The 20,298-nt window shown below is 39.1% G+C and overlaps 1 protein-coding gene across 10 annotated transcripts in view; it reads left to right on the top strand.

Moving 5' to 3' along the window:
* NCOA3 (nuclear receptor coactivator 3) overlaps positions 1–20,298 on the top strand; it is an 85,113-nt gene that overhangs the window by 28,464 nt on the left and 36,351 nt on the right. Inside the window, exon 3 of one of the 10 annotated variants that reach the window (XM_080558294.1) lies at positions 3,675–3,801. The exons of the other annotated variants lie outside the window; for them this stretch is intronic. The gene's annotated coding sequence lies outside the window, so the exon portion shown is untranslated. The remainder of the gene's footprint in view (positions 1–3,674; positions 3,802–20,298) is intronic. 10 annotated transcript variants of the gene reach the window in all.

Genomic DNA, 20,298 nt, shown 5'->3' with positions numbered 1-20,298 from the left:
TATCTCCGCATTTCTATCCAAGCCATATAAAACTTCATATTGTAGTTTCTCAGCTGTGGAAGACATTCATATACCCATTTAAATTCCCCTCATGGTTCTGGCCACGATTAATATTGCTGTATTCCAATAACTTTGTGTTTTGCTTGTCAAGCTACCCCCTCAAAGGATGTCTGAATAGTTACCATATTTTCACAGTGCTGCCAATCAGTTGCTCTGCATCCCTCACCAAACTATCTCAACAGGAGCCCTCTTCTGTGGATTGCACACCGCAACATACATGATATTTACACAACATAGTGAAATTTGGGACAGGCACCCGAGGCAGATACTGTAAGCAGCAGTGCCAGGGAGCAGTGGGATCGGTCCCTCAATCAAACGGACCTGAGGCTCCTCATTCCTGTTAGTCTGCCAGTCATTAACGAATCCTATAATGGGGTTTGTATTGTCACATGTATGGCAATCCACGGTAGATGACCACCTTTGAATAGTGCCTGATGGGGGTTTGTAAGTGCTTTCATGTCCAAGACTGCAGAGCTGAAGATTTTTGTTCAGAGGACGAGCCACCCATCCGCTGTCTGTCCTTCTCAGGGTAGATGGAGGGTGACTTTTTGGGGGGGAAGTCCTGAAGCAGAGACGTGTCTGTGGTGCAGAGGCTCTTTGGGCTGCCCCACGCTGCTCTGTCACGGTACCCATCCCCGGCTGCCCAAGATGCAAAGCAAACCCTGCGGGGCCCCGCTGCACACCCCAGTCCTTTCTGCCCATTCTGCGCCCCTCTACCAAAGTCACCCCTTGCTCTTTGCTGTCACTCGTACTAGGGCCGGTTCAGAGCCCTTGGGACCCCGCCTAGCAGCAATCCTGCGGGGCCGAGAAGCCCTTGGGTCGCCCTGCTCCCTGTTTTTTGGGCTCTTTTCCACCCTCCTCACGGCCGGGCGGCAAGGAGTTAAGCCAGGGCCGCGGTCCTGGCCGCCGCCGCCGCGCTGCCATTGGGCGCGGAGAGGTGAAATGGAAACCAGGCTAAACTTTTGACCCCGCAGCGGCGGTGGCGGAACGCCTTCCCCGGGCCCGGAGCCCAGCGAGGGCTTCCCCCCCCTCCTTTGCCCGTCCCGTCCTTCCCCTTCGCCGCCGGGCCGGGCCGCGGGCAGCCGCCCGGGGAGGGGGCAGCGGGAGCGGGCCCGGCGCCTGTGGGCCCACGGAGCGGGAAAGGGGGGGGGGGGGGGCAGTCCGGGGGGCGCTGAGGGGGCCCCGGGGCGCTGAGGGGACCTGGGTGAGTGCTGAGGGGGGCTCGGAGTCCTGAGGGGACCACGGGGTGCTGCCGCTCCGGCTCCTCGCAAGCCGGTCGGTGAACGACGAGTCGTCCGTTTGGCAGTTTCCACCATGGTTTTGTGTTTTAAAAAAAAACAACCCAAAACTCCAAATTGATGCTATCACAGCTAATTAGAAACTAGGGAAGGGAGGATGAGTCATCGGACACAGCGGCGTGCTGGCTGCAGGGAGCTCTGCTGCTTAATAAACGGGGGTTGGGCTTTTTTTTTTTTTTAATTAAAAATGAAGTGGTTGCTGTTTACTGAAATCTGAGGTAGAAATGCCTCGTTAGTTCACAAGTTGGCGTTTTAAGCGCACATTTACCTAGCTGTAGCTGTTTTTCTGTTCTCTTGTATCTTTTTTAAACAAAATAATTTGTATTTTCTCGACCTGGGAAAGAAGAAGTGCCTGCGCAACGTCACTGCCAACTTGCGGAATGCCGGCGTCCCATGGTAGCCATCTTACAGATTTTTATTTGGGTAGGGTGACTAACAAATTCTGGACCCAATTAGCGTGCGTGTCACTTTCATACTATGCAGATTTTGTCACACAAAAAAAATCAAAAATATCTGTGGTCAAGTAAATTCACCTTCCCTTTGTAGCTTTGCCAAACCAGACAAATTAAAGCAGCATTACGTTTTCGATGAAATATGAATAGGAGATTTAGTTAATCCACGTTTTTTTCCCCTCAAACATGTCTGTCTTTTCCCTGACAAAAGAATAGCTGACTTGGTTACTTTGCTGCATCAGCTGCCATTTTCTCCCTCCCCCGCTCCCAGGCACAGGTAGCGGCCTGCTCTTCTGGCTGGAGCATTCAACTCACTGAATTTTAAGTGCCACTTAATCAGGGAGTCACTCAGCACCTTACTCAGAGATAACATTCAAAACTCTTCCTCAACAAAGAAACTTGATTCCCGACTACTTCAGGCTGATGTTTTCACCTCTCTGGTGGCTTGTTCTTGCAAATAGTTTCGTCAGATTTATGTAGTGTGTTCATTTTCCTAATGAGAGACTAGGGTGGGGACGAGCCCTCAACTGCTGTGATCTGGATTTTTTTTCTTTTTAAATTCAGTATATTGAGCTTTTCGGGTGTGAAGTGTTTAGTTTATGGCAGCGTTAGGACAGTAGGACCAGGGAGCGAAGGTTTGGTCCGGGATTCTTGAGCGCTGTTCTCGCTACAGTTTTATCTGGGAATTGAGGGAGTCTCCTGAAGCATTGCCAGCGGCATCAAGGGAACAATGAATATAATATGATTAATAGCAGATCCCCTGCCCCCTCTTGTGTGCAATTCTCCTTGCAACAGCAAAAGAAACATGCGCTTGTAATGATTGTTGGTGGCCTCCCTGTTTGTTCCAGCTAGTGTTCCCGAGCAGCAGCTATTATACAGTTTATTTTCTCCCACTCCCTGTGATTCTTTGTTCTGTCCTCACTGTGCCTGTGTGCATCTTGTCTGCTTCTCGTTGTCCGTTTCATGGCAGTTCATCTGCCTTCACAATGGAGCTGCACTGAAGTCACAAATCATATTGCATATCACAGTGAAATAGAATTAATACTCTTCTAAAAGAAAGAGGAGTGAGTAACAATTGTCAGGAACTCAGAAATGCTTGTGAACTCTGTTTCTGAAGTGCCATTTAAGTGTCCCTATCTGAAAGGTTTCTGTTGAACAGTGGCACGATTGCATCAGGGCAGTGTTGGATGCACATGCCTTTTAGTGTTAGAAACAAGTAATCTCTACAAACATTAATACCTATGCCAGAAGCACGGTAAGAAACCGGCAAAAACCGACCAACCAAACAAAAAACGTCTTTCCAGCTAAAGAAACTTTAACTTCACCAGATTCGTACGTCCTGTAACTTCAAAGTATCCTATTTTTGGTAAAGTGGCAACAGGCTGAAAGTGAAGTGCTGAACGTGAGGACAGTATAACCTTTATTTCTAATAAAAATGGCCAGAAAGAGGGGTATCAGAAATACTGCCAGTGCGTTTTTGTAACATAAAATCATTAAATAAGTACTCTCGGACTGAAAATAAACTGCTGAGTTCTATACTGTTTTATTCTGCATGTTTATTCAGGGTAGATTTTGAGGTTGGTTACATCTATCAAGTTTCCTCAGGGTGAATTGCCAATTGTTTGGGAGTTGCACTTTTAGATTTTTTTTCTTCACCATTTCCAGACTGTGAATTGGAAATTTGAAAAGGAGAAGTTCATGCCAAGGTGTTTTCCTCTATTATTTGTTATCTAGCGTAAACAGTTCCTATTGTCCTGTTTTAGTGAAGGAAGGGTGGATGATTTAGAGAGAAGGCTTTAGAGCACAGCCTCCCAAATGGGAAAATGATTTTATATTCCAAAACTCATTGTCAATACTTCTGTAGTCTATTTCAAGTTTCTGCTGGCTCATCCTCCTGAGTTTCCTGGCTTTCGTCATGGAGTTGCATGGTGAACTGCACTTGGAGATCTCGTATGAAAGCTTGTCATTTCCACCCAAATCTGCTCCTAACTGTAAGTGCAGGCACAAGTGACACTGAAAAACAGCAGAACGGTAGTATTTGGAATGTAAATTTTTGTTTGTTTTTAAAACATTATCATTGTATCTCTGTCTTCTCTGCTTTTATTTACATTTCAGTTAGTGGTGAAACTTAATATCTGCAGTCCAAGCGTTGCATGGTGGGATGCAGTAAGCAGCCTTTTTCCCTCCTTTGTCCTCAATAGGTCCATCTCTGAAAGCAGTCTTGTTGGCATCCTTGCCGCAGATCTCCAGTGATGAGAGAACTCTTGGTCCTCTGCAACAACAATGGGTTGAGTTTCTGGAATGAAACTCCCTCTTGGAAGAGCTGTGTTGGGTGTGGTGACATAACCTGTTCTGAGATGTACAGTGATCAGGTCTAGAGGTCCTCAGAACATTTTCAATAGACTTTTAAGTCCTGTTTTGCTCTGGCCTTGGAGCAGATTTATAGTAGCAACTTCTTGAAAGACAATAAATAAAATCAGTGTATTCATTCTCTCATCTTCTCTGCCAGCATCAACTTTTTTTTTTTTTTTAATAAGTTCTCTTGCATGCAGTTAGGATATTGCAAGATGAAGAGATGCAAAAAAAAAAATAAGCTGTGGACATATTGATTCCTTTAAGCTTAAGTGTACATACCCACTGCCTCATTTCTTTGGCACAGAGTTAGGAGTCAGTGTCTACCTCAGTGTCTCTGATATATATATATTTTTTTTCTTTTAATATACAAAACAATGCAGAAATCATAGTGTTTTTCAGATAGAATAAAGTGGTGTGATCGTGGTGAAGCAGACTTCCCACTGTGAGTTGTGTGTGGCCTTCCACACTTTCTTGAAAAATGCAATAAATATAGGAATTGGTTGCTGTAGCTGAAAGGACTTTTTGCTTTTATAATTTTCATAGGTTGCCTTATCTATACCGCTGTCCTTCCTGCATGTCTGTGGGTTGATATGCCCTTACAGTCAGGTTATTCCTAGGTTCTGTTGTAGTTTGAAGTAGTCTCAGTTTCTCAGACTACAAGGATGGTAAATAGTAGCGTCGCTTACTGATTTCTACTGAAGGAGCAGACCAGAATACTTACTCTGCAGTCTTTTTAGAAGAGTCTGCTTTATTTCCAGCACAGTTTAAAACTGTTTTTAGGTTGGTTGTTTGGATGGGGTCTTGGGGATGGGGGTTGGACAAGACAGGATTGTTCAAAGAAATTCCACATGCTAATGCAGAACCCTCTCTGCCGTTCACATTCCAGTTTTCTTTGTGTGTTCTGGAAAGCTCTTCTTATCTATCCTGAGTCATTGCTAGCTCTGATTTCTCTAAACTTTCATTCTGATGTTTAATGAGCAAACAGTGCTTGTCCTTTAGGATGATCATCAGTATAACCTAACTGGTTATTTCTCAGTGTACATGGAATTTCAGTAATAGACAACATCCATGAACAGATGCAGGAAGGAAGACAGAACACTGGCTGAAGTGCTCCATAACTGTTGAATTCAGTCATTTGTGGTACGTAGTCTGCTGAAGTCTGTATCTGGAAGGCTAAGACAACAAAGGAGATCAACTTTACAGTTTGTGGTATTGAAATTTCTTCATGATGCATCACTGCACCATGTCTGTTGTTCACTCTCTCCAATCAGAAGTAGAAGTGCACATTTTTTTTTTCAAGATCAGTAAATTAAAAACACAACACAATAATACTTTGAATAATAAGGCCATAGTCCTTATAGCCATCAGTTTTCAATCTCAAGGTATAAATAGGGAGTGTCCTGCTAAGTCAAGGATTGGACAAGTGTAAATAGATTCAGAGCAAAAAGGGTTTGCCAGCAAAAGTGGTGTCTTTTGTCTTGCTGGCTCCACATGCTATTGTAGTCATTTGGTATCGATGCTTTGAAAACAGAGGACAAGTATTTTTCTTTTTGGGTGTTACTACTTAAACATATGCCCATGACCACTGGAGGAACAGACTACTGTAAACGTTCCTTCATAGTAAAGCTCAAGGCTGTGATGCGATAGAGAATAGGAAAATGAGTAATTCCTACCTATTTTTTTTTTCCCCTAGGTTTAACTTTATCTGTCCTAGGGAAGAAAAAGGGCCATGTGTTCTGAACATGGAAAATTACAAAAACAAGTTTGTTTTATTTACAGGAAGAATTTGTTATGTCTTACAGTAGGAGAAATAATTGTGCTTTTTATTCAATGCCTTTTTAATGTAATTAGAAACAGGGGCAGAACTGAATTATCCTGGCTATGCAAATGAAGGAGGAAGGGCAATTGTGAACTTGGTAATGGTCACTGTATCCACTTGAATTGATCTCTACCTGTAGTTCATATTAAAAATACCCCTTTAGATAGAGGCATTTCTCATAATGTTAATTTCAGGATTTTTTAATTAATATTTTAAAATTATATGTAGTGAATGTATTGATAACTCTTCTTTTTTATTTTCCAGATTCTTATATAGAATTTTCATTAGGTGATTTTTTATTTCAAAAGCTGTCATTCCCCTTCTCCTCCCCACAGCACTGTTAAAGCAGGGTAGACAGTTCTGTCCATTTGCTTTGAACTTCTTTTATTTTTCACATTACTTCCTTGCCACCTGTGTAATGTCATCCTCCTGGGTCCCATGTCAACATCACTTGCCTGCTGTTGTGACAGTATTAGAATTGGGGACTTCAGTCAGGAATCTGTTTTGAGATATTCTAAATTTGAAAATGAAGAAAATTAAGATCAGTGTGAAGCTTTCTTAAGGCTTTTGTAAGAGGCAGAAGAGAACATTTGGAGAGAGAATAAATATTTGAGTTTTGCAGAAGCTGAATAACGGAGTGTGGAATAAGAACTAACTGGAGCCTTGTGTGTTTTGTGGGGAGGACAATGGGGACAGCCTAAAATGAAAAGCCAATGCATTTAAAATTGATAAAGAAAAAAGAATTTTACTTACACAGTTAGCAGGCATGTGATATCAGACAAGTTATTTGTATACTAAAAAGCATTTTCCTTTTTTTTTTTTTGTTTTAAAGTAGGAGAGTACCTATAGTTAGTAGAATTTATACTTAAAGAATATTCTGTGATATTTATTAGTTTCCTACTAGTTCCTGAAAACAAACCCACCCTTTGGTAGATTTGTCTTCCCACCCTTTTCTACTCCTGCATAGAGCAAGCCTGGGATATGAAGTGGCGTGATGAATTCTACGTTCCTTTGTTAAAATGGGTATTGGTAATGAACACTCCAGAGCCAAAAACGCTATCTTGTTATGAAGGAAATCACACTTCTCTTTTCTTTTCCTGTTATTTTATGATTATATAATATAAATGTTAATAATGTCCCTTTAGATGTTCAGAATACATTTCTGATCTTTCTGAAAGTAGAGCATTCAAAGTTGTAATTCTCTTCATTCCTTGCTTTTACAGTCTGTCAGAGCAACATTAATACTGTTTAATGGCACTGCTTTAAGTAACTTGCCATTCGTGCTAGCCTCATAGTGTTCTTCAGTTCAAGTTTTCATAAAGTTTCAGGTTAACCTCTGAGAAACTTGGAAGGCTGCTAGTCATTTATTGGCTCAGAATTTAGGAAAATTTTACCTTGCTTGGCAGTGAAATCAAAATTAGTCTTTGCTTTTAGACACTTAATTCTGTGTCTTTGAAGTGCAGTCATAAAAAAATCACCCTTTTTACAGGTGTTTTTAAAGACTTTTTTTCTGTCTTATAAACTAGCAGAACTAAGACAGTTTTTGTTAGTAGTGTCTTGGGCTCTCTGAGGAGAAGCGGAAGAAGTTCTGCCCTGCTTGTACTTTCTGACAGTTATTTGTCAGTCCTGAACCACTTCAGTTTGCAGAATGGTGTTTGAAGATACCAGCTTCATTTTGCTTAAAATGCTCTGCCGTGATGTGTGACGTTTTAGTGGCTAATAATGAGCAATTTGTCAGCAAGTAGCTGGCCATGCAGTAATGGCAGGACAGTAAGTGGTAACGTCCTCACTTGGACAAAGACAAGAACAAATCCCTGCTCATCATTCAGAGGTCTGCAAAGATCCTAGAACTGTAAAGAACATGTAGAGATAGGAAAGACGTGGAATTTCTAAAGCAGTAAAAATAACTACTTGTTGTTTACTCCAAAATTGCAGGGCTTCTGGCTCTTTCATAATCCAAGGCTGTTACCATTCACTGAGTGGAATTTAACTCTTTCATGGTGTATGGGTGAAGTTTACCTCTCATCCAAACAAAACTTCCAGTTGGTTTTAAGAGCACTTAAACTGGGCCTGCATATTTCGCTGTAGAATGAAATAATCTAGCGATTTTCCTAAAAGTTGTGAAGACAAAAGGAAAATTAGAAAATATAATTTAAAGACCAAGTATAGTTTTTAGAATTTCTCAATGAAGTATTGTGTCCCTTCTGTAATGCTTTCAAACTTCTGACTTACCCAGTTATGAGTAACCTGAATGAGCTGTTCTCTGCTTCACAGGATATTTTTCCTGGTCAGTAGTACGTGCACTGTAGTACTTACTTAATTTGACAGCTGTTGTCATCCTTACTACCTCTTCTGTCCTGTTGTGTATGCTTATTGCAGTAATATAGGATGTATTTACTAATGTGTCTCTGAAGGAAGCTATTGGAGCTGTTGTTATGAGAATTATAGTTAACCAGTATGTAATGTTAGATTCTGATTTTGAAACAGAACATAAAAAAGTTGCTCTTCAGAGCTGTACGCCTTGGTATTAATAGCTCACTTATTCCAGATTACAGCCTTTTCATTAGATTTTCTACCTTGTTTGTTCAGTTCAAATTTCACATTACCTATGTTGGTTTCAGAGCAGGTGCAATGAATACTGTAAATTAAATGTGCAAGGGGACTTTTTCATACTTCACTGTTTATTATGCTATAAAAGATCTGAAGGGTTATTTTTAATTTTGCTGAAATGTGATAGTTTGCTCTGATAAGTGTAATCACCTTCTCAGCTAAGGGATGTTTTGATGTTTACATTGCTACAGATACTGCAATATTTGTAGTAAGTACAGTGGTTAGGTTACCACTGTTTTCAGCAGTTATTGTTCTGTTTTTCAACACTGGTGTTCAATGTGGTTGATGAAAGGTCATCTAGATTATTTACTGTAACTATAGTAAGTGCTGGACAGTTTTCTGTCTTTTTAAAATAAAAAATGTGAACATTGAAGGACATAATTATATTAGGTTATTATTGACATTCTTTTAAAACACCAAGTATACTGGAATAATCATTTTAAGCAGAAGTCATTCCATTTCAGGCACTAGGCTTAATGTAGATCCTAGTACCAGAAGATGCTTAAAGGTTGCCTTTGGAGCTAACAGACATGTGTTTTTCTTGGCTGTGTGTATAGTGCACACCTATGTTTCTAAATAGCCTGGCAAATAATCAATTGTAAGTAAAATTTAGGTCTTCTGAGCCTTTCTACTCATTTTGACATATTTACTGTATCTTTCTAGTTGAGCTTAATAAAAGCATACCTTTAAAAGTGTTTTTTTTTTCTTCCTGTTGAAGATAAAATTCTGAAAAAATACTGCATTTGGCCTTTGTAATCCTACTGAAGCTGGTGATCGAATTGTCACTGAATTAACAGAAAGAGCCCTAGACCAATGCTAAAAGCTTCTGAAAATCTCAGTGGAAGCATATTAAATTAGAATAGATCAAAATACTTATTACAACAGAGAGGGAAGGGCATTGATATGACATGAGTATTTCATCTTTAAACACACTGAGCTTTTAACCTGCTCAGGAAAACTAGCTAACACTTTTCACAAAAATTCACAGAAGACTATCAGAGTGCTTCAGACTTGGCTGCAGCAGAAGAAACCTGCTTGTTAACGTGGTAATCACAGTGAAATCTTTAAAGTCCATTTCCCCATTTGGCTTGATAATGGTAGCATAGAAGTCATTTTTCATATGCACAAAATTATCAATTATATCTGGTTTCAAATAGGGGAGCTGGAAAAGGAACAGCTTTTAAGAGGACTGCACTGTAGATAGGGATGCTTGGCCTAGTTTTATCACATCAGAAAGTAATATTACATTATGGACAGTTGTGACAATCTGATCCCCAACCCACCCTTTACAGTGTTCCCACTCTGCTCAGTTTGTTGTACCTGGGCTAATTCTATAAGATACTTTCAGAATTTTATAATGAGTGATTTACTACAGCAGGAAATGTTCCGGTTCATGCTGCTGAATGAGTCTCTGATTGCAAGACGTTTTATTCATGTCAACAACAACAACAAAAGGGGTTTTTGTTTCTTTTTCAGCTTATTTTGCTTTAGGCTTTTCTCAACACAATATTTAACATCATCCCTTCAGCTAGCAATGATTTTCTCTTTTTTCTGTACATCATTCTCATCAATACAGGAGAGAAGGTGGTTGCATTTTTATGTAAATTGTAAAATTGGACAGTAAAAAATACAGAATTGGAAGTGGAAATATGAACAACTGCTGTTTTCCTTTTCAAGTTCTTTTGGACTAGGTTTGATGCTGAATGCGTCCACTTTGGTAGAATGTGTATATTAGAGTGTAGCAGAGATTTTGGAAATACTTCCATTAATTTCAGCATAATGATGTTATCTGTGTAACAATACCCTGCTTTGGAGGTTAAAATTTGAAAACACTGAACTTTTGACCTTGGGTAAATGTTGCCATGTATAATGCATTATATCCAGCTAGTGAAGTAAAAATTGCATTTTTCTGGGCTCTAGTTTGTGGAAAGTATAGTGTATATTGGCCTGTATTGCCTGACAGCTGACATTTATCAAGGGTAACATGAGCTTTTCTCATTCTCACGTTTTAAAGCAGTTTTCAAAGCTTTACATGTATACACATGTTCAGCATATGTCTTACAGCTTTGAACATTTTGTTCTAAAGATGTTAAATCTCATTAAAATGAGAATCCAGACTATAATAAACCCATAATGATTTTTTGTATATCAAATTTAGGCACAGTGTTAACATCTTGTAAACTGGCACTGTAAACAGTAAGAGTAACATTAAATGTGTAGTGTCAAAATGCTCTTTCCTTATTAGCTGTATTCGTAAATTTCAGTAAAGAATTTGTATTTTCAGTACACTGGATTATTTTGAATGAACACATTTCGTAGAAATCATGCAATCAAATACAATAAAAAAAAGCCATTTCTTATTAGAATAAAAAGCTTCTCTTTGAGAACTTAAGAAAGAAAAAAGCGTTATCTTTTCAGTGATGAACAAAGTGCTTGGTAGCCATTTGGATATCTTTTTAAACAGTTTGTGTACCTTAGCCAAATGAAAAACTCGTTCTACTTGCTTCAGATGTTGTAAAGAATGACGTGATTGTCTTGAAATGTTCAAAACTGTGTATGTAATTATTCTTGCTTAATAATCCTCTTAAAGAGAGAATTGTCTGGAAAAAATAATTATTTTCTTATTTAATAAGTTTTCTGCTAGTCTAAACAGTTTGCTGGGCTATTTTTATACTCCTGTTACTTCAGTAACTCAGTGTATTGCTAAAAAGATCTCATTGGTCTGGTGCCAGGTAACTCCAAACTGTGGGTGACTCCTCAAAATGAAATGGCTGAGTATGGTAAAGAAGAAAACTACTCCTAATTTTATATTGCTACTTCTCTTTTTATAAATTTTCTTTATGGTCATATAATAGTCTCTGAATTTTAATGTTACTCTTCTGTTACTGTAAAGGTAGAATTGAACACAATAGCCTTTTCATTTGTTTGTGTTCATAAGCTACTAAAAATTCGTAATAAAGAGGTGAAATCTGAGTACAGTCATACCACTAATCTTGATTTTTTTTTCCAGTATTGTTAATGACTTATTAAAATCTGTCCTAGCTTTCAACCATATGAAATCTTCTCTTCAAAATAGATGAGGTGTGCATTTTGCTGTGTCTGTCCATCCATAGAGACAACCTTGGGTTTTTTGGCTTCTTAGTTCTTCCATATGAGAGCAGGAAACCTCTTGGCTGATGCACCAAACTACCTGCTAGCAATGGGCAGCAAAATGTCTCATCTGCTAGGATCTCTTTGGTGTGCAATATCAAGGTAGCTGTCAATGAAGTATTTTTCTGAGAAGTCTTCAAATCTATTTATTAGGCAGGCTGAGGATTTCATATTACAAATCCAGTATTACTCAGATCTGTTACCCTTACATATGTTCATAATCAGTGCAAGTTTTAACACAGACTTCAGGCTTCTTTCAGCCTTTGGGAGTCTAGGATTTTGTTTGCCCCAAAACATGCACTTTTTTGAGTCCAAATGGAAATCCCAATCTGAGCTTGGTATTTCTGCCCACAGTTCTCTGCTATCTTGTCTGTTAACAGAACAGGAGAGAGCTGTACAAGTTGACATATGAAGGAATATTTCATATGTTTCGTCATGGTTGCAGGTCTGAAGCCAGTTTGGAACTTCAGACTTTGCTGGACCACTTTGATAAAAATTGGAGATTCAAGATGGGATTTCTTTGCTCCGGTTTGGCAGTGGCAGGATTCTAAGCAGTAATTGGTCTCAAACAGTCCTAAGAGGCTGAGCAGATTTACTGCATTTTCTCTGTTGTTTTGGATCAACCTCAGTCAAATCTGCGGTCATAATTGTAGAATAACTCCTCCCCGTAGATTTGCTGAGCTTAAAATAGGGAGTACTTTGTTCTAATCATTTCAAGATATTACTAATTCATAACCAGGCATGATAAAAATCATACAGACAACAAACAAGGCAAAGTAAGATGACATTAAAAAATACGCCTCTTTATTGAGCTTGCTGGTCTTTAAATAGTCCATAGATTTTGACTACTGTTCTTAAAAGCTTTGCAAATTCATTTAAAGAAATGAGTGCATTGATTTATGACATTTTAAAATTTTGAAACAAACGTAGTGCAGAAAAGCTGACTTTGTTTTAGGGGCTTAAAGACCCATGGGGACCTTAAGCTGATGTCTCGCAAATTTGGTCTTGCAGACAAAATAAGCTGTATGAATAGCAGAAAATATCTTCTTAGAAACATAAATAAAAGGTTAGAGTAGTTTTCCCAGTGTGATTGTTTTTAACTACCTGCGAATGTCTGTATATTACAAGAAAGTCAGAAAATCCATTTTTGTCTTTAGCAATCATCCCTCATAATTTGTCTGCTGTTTATGGAGTACTGGTAGGGTGATGGGCAAATGGATCTCTTAGAAATGTTAACTTTCCTATATCAGACAATGTTTATATACTTTTATCCTGTAAAGACTTTCTTCTGTTCATTCCCCTATGTGCACATGTCCAAGAAGCCAATGTTTTGTAGATAGATACCTATTTTGTAGAGGAAGATACTGCAGCAAACTTCTCTACATGATTTTTCTTGAGATATTTTGGGTTACTGTGCTAGAAACCCATGTGATCAATGACAAACTGTGATCTTGGTGGTGATGGGTTTTGTTTGTTTTTTGAGGGTAACAGGTAAGATATTTTGTGCAGTGACTTGAAGCTTGGCTGTCCTTTCCTGGCTACCCTCAGCTCTGGTAGTTACAGTCTTATTTCCCCATCGTAACATACCAGTTGGCAAAGTGGGACTGGGGTGGGATGTGGAGGGAATGAGGAAGATGCTGTAACTGCCTTGATACTATGACATTTGTGTGGTATTGGCCTTTAAAAAAAGCCATGAGAAGAAAGCATTAACGGGTAGAATAATTGGTGGTGCTTCTGTCCAGTGTAGAGGAACTGAATAGTTCAGATTTAGCTCTATATCTAGGACTGGTATTTTTGTGAAATGTTGCTGCTAAAGTAGCAGAGTCTGTTTACACACATGCCACATGTGTGTGTATGTGCTGTGGTCAACAACAGAGTTCAGTGCTTTGCAAGCTCATAAAGGTCTTAAAAGTGAGAATCTTTCTTTCTGAGTTAGATTTTGGATTACTTTCTTAGTTTTGTACAAACTGAAATGGATGGTAAGGTACAAGTTGGAGGGCAGCATGTTTCTGCCTATAAATTTATGTTGCTTTGTTTTTAATCTTCCTTATGAAATAGCTGTAGGCATCATTATGCAAAATTATAGATGCTAGGAATGACATAGCACATATATAAATCCTTTGCTTCAAAAAGCATTTTGTAATAACAAGAAGGGACGAGCTTTATAACAAGCTTTATTTTTATCAGTGCTGGTCACTGATACCCAACAGCAAATTATAATAGGGAGCATGGTGAAATTAGCATGCTGTAATGCAGTTTTGTGCTGGAATATTGCTGTAGTGATTGTGTGCAAAACTCATTTTACAACAGAGTGAAAGTCTTAAAAGTATCCTGCAGTATAGGTACTGTATTTGCAGTATATTCTCTCGTGGTTTACTTGATTAATCTTATATAACCTTTCCAGTTTCAAATATTACACAGACATTCATTCACTTGCAGTCTGCTCAGGATTGGAAAGAGGTTACTAGCACACAGCTGATCTGTGAATACTTTGACAAGATTGAGCATCCTTACCTGGTTAAGGAATTTGTATACCTATTGTTCCAATGTTTGAGTTTACCTACGTGGTAAAAGGTTTCAGTGTTACCATACCTCTAGTTTTATGCTTTTGTCATTATAGTGGCTATGGCTTTCTGGCTCAACATGTGCTCCAAGCAATTTATGTAATGTTAGGGTGTTTAAGTCCAATTACTTTGGAGGTAGGTCTAATGTGGGTATGGTGTTTTATTCATGTAATAATGCTAGTTAGTTTCCCATGTAAACCAGCCTGTAGTTTTGGTTTTACAGATCCCTTCTATGCGTAGTTTCTCAGGATGCACTGATGTTCAAATCCTTCTCTTAATTCATTTCTCTAAAATACATTTATTCTATGTTCACTTGCTTGTTTTTGTTTGTCTATGATCTAAATAATCGCTTTTTTGTTTTTTCGGTAACAGCAATTTAGACAAATAGTAACAGCTAATGTTGTAGTTCTTAATATTGTTCATATTAAAATACTTCGTTAACATAGGAAAGAAAACAATTATTTTTTCTTCACATTTTTACGTCTGTTGCAGGCTGCCACAATGACATTTGTTTTCAAATCTCACTCAGTTTGGCATTTCTCTTCAAAGCCCATCTGTGCCAGTGACTCAACAGGCAAAGCACCTCCTCACTTTTCGTTTTAAAAGAAAAATAGTTTCCATTCCCACAACATTGTAAAAGCAAATTTGAAAATATCAACAGTTTACACAGAAATTTGATAGAAGGAAATGGAAAAGTGAAGAGCTTAAATCTAGAAACCACCTATTTTTTTGAGAAATGGGGAGAGAAATGTGAGTTTTTATTACATGTAATTGTAAAGGTGGGCCAAAAAAAGAACGAAACAAACAACAAAACCCCAGAACCAACAAACACGTCAAAAACCTGACTTGGAGAATTCAAGGTGTCACTGACCTGTTTTCCTCCTCCCTCATTGACCTCTGGCTGATAAATGCTTGAAGCTTTGACTTGTAGTAAATGTTAGATGTTAAGTATGATAGCACTATGTTTATCCTAGCAGTTTTTCTTTGGCTTTAATCTTTTACAAAGGAGGCTTCCTGGTAAACCTCTATCAACAAACCTTTTCGTAAAATTACATTTCTCACTGGCAAAGGAGTCCCTCTCCAAGTTCCCAGGGTAAAACAGGCTATATGGGTAAATATATCTCTGCCACTGCACTAAAGCAATTCAAATATTTTTAAAAAAATCTTTTTACAAGTTGTACCAAATGCACGATGACAAGAAATATTAGATCAGTTTGAGGATCATATGACTCACACAGTGACTCTGTGTGACTTTCATTCTTTTTTTTTCAGGGCAATTTTTTCCCTCTCAAGACCAGGTTTCCTTTTCAGAGGTCACACCAGGGTGGCAGACCTTGTTTACGCACGCACTCAGTGATTTTATTCTTTAGGTTGGCCTCTACCATCTTCCTAGGGATGGAAGTCAGTCAAGGGAGGAATGTCACTGGTCCAGGGCTCCTCAGTCCCTGCAGCCTCCTTTTTGCCAGCAGCAGTTACGCTGGTCACCAGCCAGTCCTCCGATTCAGCAACAGTTTGTAACGACAGACCGTGCAGCTTGGCCGGCAGTTCCAAGCATTCACGTTTGAGCCCCTTGCAGATGACGGGTATCCTGGTGACTTTGCAACACCCGGTGTGTCTGTTTGCTTTAATACTTCCTCCACGAGTCCTTAACATTTTCTACATCTTGCTCCTCCAGCCAGATTGCTGCAAAGAACATGCTGGCTGTGGGAATCGCCCGAGCATCTTCAGTGGGACAGACCAGCAGCACAAATTAATTCTTGGGGCTGTGGCTTTATCCCCCCCGAGTGCCCGCTTTCTGCCTGTGCCGTGAGGAGGTCTGCTGGCTGCCTGGCTGGCTTCCTGCTTCTCATGTGTTTAAACATCTTTTTACTATCAGAGTTCGGTGCAAGGCACGCTTCACGTTCTTTTTTTAGCCCTGTATTTCCTGTTTACATTTGATTTACCGGGTTTTCTAGGCGTTTCAGTTCTTCCTAGGTGGACAAGCTTCCCGCTTTGAAATGTTGACCTTTTCCCTGTGGAAGCCCCCTTAGCTTTCTTATGGAGCCGTACAGGGAGGGGAGGTTGATGTTTTTGTTCTCTGCTGCAAAAGCTGTAGGTGCAGCAGCTATTCTCCAGAAATCGTTTGAGAGGCAGCATCATTTTTGTCTCTCCCTGTCTGGCTGTTGTCATCACACTACAGTCATACAGTGACAGTATAATCACTTTCCATCTCGAGGGCTGGGGGGATGTGGAGATGTCCTCACATATCGCTGGAGATGTGTAAATTAATATTCCACGCTGCTGCTGAGCTGCAGGGTGGTTTTTAAACACAACTGATCTTAGAGGAGAATAATACCATCTTTGAGATGTGTGCGCAAGCATTAACTGATTAATGTGCTGCCTTCCTTTTCCTTTTCTTTTTACTACTTACAGCTATTTAAAATATTTGGGTTTAATATTTTGAACTGGAGCTACAAATGGTGTTATGAAATGAAGAAATAAATAGAATATTATAATGTGCTAGAAAATTTAGAGTATGTGTTTCCTGCAGCCTATATGCCTTTGTATAGTGTGGAAAAATGTTTTGGCAGAATTCTTTGTAGTGTTGAAAATTAAATCTTGATTCAGTTCATGTAGTGTAACTCATGACTTAAACTGGTAAGTTTTAAATAACTGGGGACTTGCAGTGATCGTAATATTGAGTATTTTTACTGTGCCAATTAGTGTTCCCAGTGAAAAAGTCATCTTAAAAATGAAGCTTACGATTTGAAAGGCCTTTTTGTACTTCCAGCAGCTGTATTCAGAGCTGATAATTCAATTCTAAGTAGTACTCCTGTTGGATTACAAAGATCCCCCAGAAAACTATTTCAAATTTGGTATTAAATTTACAAAGCCGCCTACTTTTTAATCTGTGAACATCTGGTGAGTTCTAGTAAGAATTTGATATTTTTTGTTTTCTTTTGCCTTTAACTTGTTATTTCTCTGTGACTCCGATCCAGTGTTTTTGATGGCCAAGCAATATTTTTTTTCTGAGGTCCTTAGAAGTGCTAGGCTTTATTTGTTCTATAGATTCAGCCCTTTGTTTAGTAGCTTTTATAAAATGTGTCCACCATACCTAGCTGGTTACTTTTCTTTAGTAAAGACGTGTTCTTTTCCTGTTTCTCTCTGAGTCTGCTTCATAACTTAACATTTTTTTTTAAAACTAAATTCAGTTCAAACAACAACAACAACAACAAAAAAACGAGAAATAAGACTAATTTATTTTTGGCACGCAATGCTTCCTAACCGCATTTTCGAGAATTATTCACATCTTCACATTACAAACAAACCCAGCCTGCTCCCCTGCCTCCCCCACATCCTCCATGTAGACCTTATAAGCAGGCCATTGTCTCCGTCCCATTGCGGTGGCACACATGTGGATGCTCTTCTCAATTCTTTTCTCCCTTGCAGCCCTAATGACCGCTACTCTTTTGATTCCTTTTCTCAGGCAAATTGACATAGGCTGTACAAAAAGAAATTTAGGTCACAAATAGCTTCATTCTGCTTGAGTGAGGGGAAGATTCAGCTGAAAGTGTGCCTGTATATACTGTCAATTTCTGGCAAAATATGGCAAAATCTGTGTCATCCCACAAATATTTCATCGTCTCAGATCATCGGCTCAACACTATCACCAAAGGAATGTGCAGTTTTAGTATGAAATGCGTGTGCAACTGAAAGAGTTTTAAAGCTGTATTTATAATTCTTTTCTGGAGATTGAAATCAGGTGTTGTGTTCATCCGTACTGTTAATACAACTAGGATTATTAGGAATGACTAATTTTAAATAATAAATTTATTTTATGTAGTTTCATTTCAAAATGGTTTGTTCTATTTTGACAGAAGCCCATTGACTATCCTCAATACCTGATTCCCTGTCTGTTGGAATAGTGAATTTAGGGTTATAGCTCTAAGCATGGATGTAGCTTTCTTCCAAGTACCTGGAACCCTAAGAGTGCCTCTTCTTGGCTTGTTACACTGAGGTGTAGTGGTAGGTAATTTATACTTGCTCATGGACCATATCAGTCACATGTGTTCAGATGGCTGAGTTGAGCAGGCAGTAGCAATGCTCTTTTATTCATTCAGAATTACTTTTCTCTAAGCAAACAAATTCCCTTTTTGCATGCTCCTTATACATACCATTCATGTGTAGAAAAAGCAAGCACTTACAAAAACAGGAAACTATTTTGTGTTTTGCGTTACATCTCCGAACTGTCTTGTAGCAATGTCCTTTTATGGCTGGCTACTTGATTTTTCCAGTTAAAATTAGCGGTGCATTTAAAGCATACTTCAGTCACGCACTTCATTGCTTCTGTAGGCTGAGTTGTGTGTGCGGTCTAGTCCTCCTTTTTAAGTTAAGAGCACTCAAAAGGTAAAGATTTCACAGATACATCGTGATCTCTAGTTGTTTTACAGGATGCCGTGATTAGTCTAAGCATGTTAGCAAAATTCTTTAAGCCGTTTCTTGTTGCTGTTTGTTTTTTCTGTTGTTGTGTTGTAACAGCAGAATGCTATTCCCTCAAATGTTTGTGCCCTTGAAAGTGCTGTGTATTTCAGCTGTCTGCAAATTCGTGACAGCAGGCTGTGCAATTTATGACATGCTTTTCTTAAGGGGATAATCAGTGCTTCTGTCCAGTGCTAGAGGCTTGGTAGTGTGGGGTGCTGTGCTTTGTACAACAGCCTTTGAGTGTTTAGCAAGAGGGAAAGAAATTCCTGTGAGCATGTTTTGGGTGGCATGTTATGTCAGCTCATCTGCTGCAGACCCAGAGCACCACTGGCAAGGCTTGTTTCTCTCCGTTAAATTGTGCATTACTCTGCTGCTAACATCAAGGTCTGTCTTTGAAGCACCGTAAAGACTAGAACCGAAAGAGTTCATTAAGCATTGTATTGTTTTCTAGCTGTTAGTGCAATGAACGTCTTGAGAGACAGGAGTTTTTCCAAGGTTAATATCAGAGACTAATTCATAAATTGTGTAACAAATTGCGTTCTTCTATATTAAAAACAAAATACGAGGATGTTGTCTTGACACTAAAATAAAAGATTCTTGAAGCTGCAGCACTGGGTGCATACTTTGTAGACCTACTGTTGTGTTGTTCATAAACATGCAAGGCAGACATCTTAGGGTTTTCTTTTTAGTAGTCAAAATCAAAGAGGGTCTTTCAGTTGATGGCTAGGATGTTCCATTACATTTTGAAGTGGACCTGATGCGTTTAATGCTCAGGAATTTTCACGTCAGAGGTCTTTATGCTGAGGATAAGAACTTGCCTCACTTGGTCAGTCTGGCTGAAAATGGTTTCTTTCATAGAATCCACCCAACAAAAGGGGAGGTCTATCAGAAGTTTACAGTATCTCCCAGGAGACTGTATACAAATATAGAAACAATTATAGTTTACTGTTCCCCAGTACTTCCACAAAAGCAGAGTATGACAGAGCTGTATAGAAATCCTCACAGGCACCAGGACTATCCTTTTCAGGGATTTGCAGTTTCCAGCTGCTGCTGAAGTTCTGTGCCTCTTAATATTGGGGGATTATTCAAGCACTGCGAAATGACAGATGAAGTTAGCAGGCTGATACGCTAAATGTATGGTGAGGTGATTAATGACAGTGCTGTTTAAGGTATTTGAGCACCAACGAGATCACATTGGATCTCCCCAAATAAAGTATCCCAGACTAGAACTGGGGAAACAAAGCTATGATTAAAGCTTTTAGATCATTGCAAAAATTCTAGCTTGCTTATAGCTTCTAATTGAGAGGCTTGCTTTTTAAATAAGGAGATACAAAAGGAATAGTTAGATTTTGTTTTCCACCTTTGCAATTGTAATTAAAAATATTTTTCCTCTGCAGCTTCACACTTGAACGTGTTTACTTCTTCAGATAAGCAGGTATCTTAAAAGCCAATCTCCATGCCAACTGATTTGATGAATACTCTTAATTCCCATGCAAGAGCCAAAGACTAAATTGTAAATACCAGGGATG

Source organism: Anser brachyrhynchus (assembly GCF_964034855.1).
Source record: "Anser brachyrhynchus genome assembly, chromosome: 16".
Lineage (NCBI taxonomy): Eukaryota > Metazoa > Chordata > Aves > Anseriformes > Anatidae > Anser > Anser brachyrhynchus.
This window is presented reverse-complemented; position numbering and strand designations above follow the sequence as displayed.